Genomic DNA, 4,394 nt, shown 5'->3' with positions numbered 1-4,394 from the left:
TGACGCCCCAAACCATGGCATGGGCGTAACACGGCACTCGGGCCTTGCTTGCATGTGTCCGAGCGAACCTCATGGCTTGCTTGCCAACATGGGCATCAAAACAACATAATCTATATGATGCAATTTAAATGAATTATGAAAATGTGAATTTGCGGAATGTTGTCTTAAATTTATCTCATAGCATAAAATATCATGTAAACATAATAATCTGCAAACATGAAAGTACCACTGACTCTGTGAACTAACATCTGTCTATGAAACCTCTAAAAACGTGTCTGAATACTAACTACCAGGGCATGGCCCTGGACTACCATAAACTGAATATTAATGCAGACTCCATGTTGAACCCCGAGAGAAGTGGGGCTCACCAATAAGCTGATAACTGAAGTGATCCTACTGCGCAGGTGTATGCTCCTGAAAATCGATATCTACACCATGAAGTGCAAGCCCCGAGCAAAAGTGACGTTAGTACATCATGAATAGTACTAGTATGTAAAACCTTCTGAAATGAAGAACATGGCACAACATAGGTATAAGACATGAACTGAAACTGAATGTAATTTGAACATGAGCATGAAACGTGAGTAAAGTCTGAAAACAGTAAATCAATGGAAATACATGTATGTAAAAACTGCTTATAACGTGGGGAACGCTATATTATAACCGACAACATGATCTGGTACTTGCGTCCTACCAGCAGAACACTTACACCTTGCCAGTGATATGAGATTTAAGTAATAATAAGCATGTATGGATCCAAACTGCAAAATGAAGGTGTTGCCTCCTTGCTGACAACCCTTATCCTACGGTGACAACGTAGTTTCAGGCTATCTGAGCCTTCTCGGTTAACTAAGCAATTCGCAATATAGTTGGCTAAGAAGCCCATGATTTTCGTGAAATAACATGTAATTAACTTATAATTATGATTTCACGAAATGACTTGTAACATGGTTTCTTGAGATAAGTTGTCAAAGTCTTGCAAACATTTTCTTGATTCATGAGTAATAACAATAATTCATAATTATATATATAATTGACTTGAAAACATACTTGGAACTTGCTAGGAAAAATCATAAAGTTTCATATAACCAGAATGAGAACACATGAGGAAGAATTCATGATTCATGGATTAAGCTGGGGTTCCTAATAACCGTAATGGAAGATTAGGAATACAATAACGAATAAGATACAAAATTCATGTACATAAATACATAAATACGGGCTACCAATATGTTGGGTTTAATGCCCTAGGATTTGAACTTCATGGATATTAAGAAACAGAGCATGGGGAAAAACGTAGAGATTCCCACATGTGGATGGAAGTTCTACATAACTTAATTGCTCCAAAACTCGAATTAAAGACTTGAATTTTGGAGAAGATTTCCTAAATCTTGATTCTTGAATCTTGAGATGGGTTTTCTTGAAAAACCCTTGATTAGGAAGAATGATTTCTTGTTTAGATTACAAGGATATATGTTAGAATTGAGTTGGAATAATTAAAGTGAGCTTACCTTGATGTTCTTAATGATGGAGGAGAGTAGCAGGTCGTTTTAGGGTTTGAAGGAATGAAAAATAATGAGTTGAACTGATATGGACGAATATATATTGTCCTGTGAAATTGCAGTTTACGTCCTGAACAGTGCTGGCCGTATTTCAGTTTACGGGTCGTAAACTGAAATACGGTCCGTATTTTGCAATACGGACTGCACTGCTTCTCTTCAGTAAAATGTCCATAAATCTTTGCACATATGTTCGTTTGACCCCCATAATATACCGTTGGAAAGGTATTTCAAAGCTCTACAACTTTCATTAAGGAAGTTTTCTCAAATTCCAAATACATTTTGAAATACGGGCCGTAAATCGAAATACGGTCCGTATTTAACCATGTGACATCAAAATGCCAAATTCCAGAATGTTCAGAAATTATTGGTTTCAGTTTACGATCACTGTTCATGGGAGTAAACTGAAATACGATCATTGTTCATGGGCGTAAACCACCATCTTACAACTGAACAGAGAAATTCTAACTCTCACATTCTTTATCTGATTTTCTAAGTCTAGGATCATGATCAAAGTTTAAGTTAAAGGTACGGGATGTTACAATTCAACCTTTATTTACATGGAATCACACTTCCAACAAGAGTCTTAACCCCTAGACAAATACTCGTCAGGCTTGCACCTTCTGTAAACGCCAAGACACCCTTATTTTACGAGCATATATGACAAGGTACGCGACATGCTAGCTTTTTGGAAGACGAGATGTAACATTCTCCCTCCCTTTGCGAACATTCGTCCCCAAATGTTCTAGAAGACGTAAGGTAAATTTGTTTATGCATATTACAGTGGGAATTTTGGCAACTTAACATTATATCATAACATAATAATATTTCTTTATCACCTTACCTTTTAAAATTTTAAATACGACTCTTACCTTGCAAACCATTTCCTTCAGGGATCACATCATCTTTAACCGGAAACAAATGAGGATATTTAGATCTCATTTCCGCCTCCGCTTCCCTTGTCATCTCTTCCGTATCTCTGCTTCTCCATTGAACCTTTACAGAAGCAACATCTTTGGTTCTAAGATTGCGGACCTGTCTGTCGAGAATGGCAATTGGTTCTTCCTCATAGGTTAGGTTCTCTGTGACTTGTATATCGTTAACAGGTACAATTCTGAAGGGATCTCCAATACATTTCCTCAACATAGATACACGAAAAATTGGATGGACCGATTTTAATTCTGATGGAAGCTCCAATTCATACGCAACCCAACCTACTTGTCCAAGGATCTTATAAGGTCTGATGTATGGGGGACTGAGTGTAACACCTCGTACCCTTAAACTAGGCTACGTTCATGATTCGGGACTTAAAAAATCAGACAAAAGTGTTGGAGCTAGAAACTGGAATTTACAGGTCAAGTGCGGGCCGTACTTCAAAGTACGAGATCCAAGTTTGGGACGCACTTGGAAGGATGGGACGTACTCCTGTCTCATACTTCGAAATGAAAAATAGTTACTGGAATTTGACATTCCAGGTACGGGCCACAAGGTGTGGCCCGTACTTCAAAGTACGGGATGTACTTGGCGTCCGTACTTCGTCCGCTTTAGTGAACAGTATAAATATGCAGACTCAGCTTTACTTTATTATTTTTTGAATTCCGAACCCTAGAACGACCTTCTCTCATTCTCCATCACTAAGAACACTAGGGTAAGCAACCCTAACCTATCCCAAATGGATTCTAACATATTTATATGAACATTAAGTAAGAATTCATTGTTCTTAACCTAGGGTTTTCAAGAAAACCCAATTAAAGGGAATTCAAGATTAAGCTTTGGGATTCTTCTTCAAGTTCAGATTTTTACTACAAGTTTGGAGCGTACCAGGTATGTAGGGCTTCTATCCATGTGTGGGAACATTATTTTTCTTCCCCACGCCACGTTCTTCCATGATTATACGAAAGTTCACCAAAACTAAGGTTTTAAACATGTTCATGATAACCCTAAGTACATGTACCATGATTCACTATGTTTGTATGATTAATTTGTTATAGTTTTAGGCTATCTGAGCCTTCTCGGTAAACCTATGCTACTCCCAAAAACATAAACATGTATATACTTGGCATCTGGGCCAATGGTCTATATAACATGTCTCGAAAATTATGACTTGTAAACTTGATTCATAAACATGGCTTGTAGACATGATTCATGAGTATAATATAACATGGATATAAGTACATAATATAACTTGTATGCTCTTATATAACTGGAGGACTAGAGGTAGCATGCGAGAGAGTGGAGATCTGAGCCTCGCTATGTCCTGACTCAGGCGGAGGTACTCGGCTCGGGCCTTCCCCAGCGATACCCAGTATTTTGCCGACTTTCTTCTTTCTCAGAGGCATTGCTGAAAATTAAACAAAGAAATATTAGATAGTTGCATTCTTAACTTGGCTCTATCGTACGATCTAGATCATCAAGAAAAGTGTCTACCTAAATGCCCTGTAGCCTCCTGGCTATAGACATAGCGCATGACATATCGATAACCAGGACTCTACTAGACACGGCTCATACACATCCCTAGGACTGACCTGCACTGATACTAAGTTTCTCACACCTCGACGAGGGGCACGACGGGCACCGACCTACAAGTCAGAAACCACCTGGTGTAGTCGTTATCGTGATGATTATATAACTGTTATTCTATATAATATGACTCAAAGGACACTTGCACGCAGAAAAAGGACCAAATAGAGAGATATGCAATGACCCAACATGTACGCATATATACATACAAGCTAGCCGACCAGGCCGCTATAACATCATGAGCATCATAAAGCCGGCAAGTCTATCAAGACAATATCAAAATCATACCATACCCCACAAGGCCAACCATGACAT

The sequence above is a fragment of the Lycium barbarum genome, chromosome 12, assembly GCF_019175385.1.
Source record: "Lycium barbarum isolate Lr01 chromosome 12, ASM1917538v2, whole genome shotgun sequence".
Lineage (NCBI taxonomy): Eukaryota > Viridiplantae > Streptophyta > Magnoliopsida > Solanales > Solanaceae > Lycium > Lycium barbarum.
The sequence above is the reverse complement of the archived record's forward strand: the minus strand, read 5'-3'. Positions refer to the sequence as shown.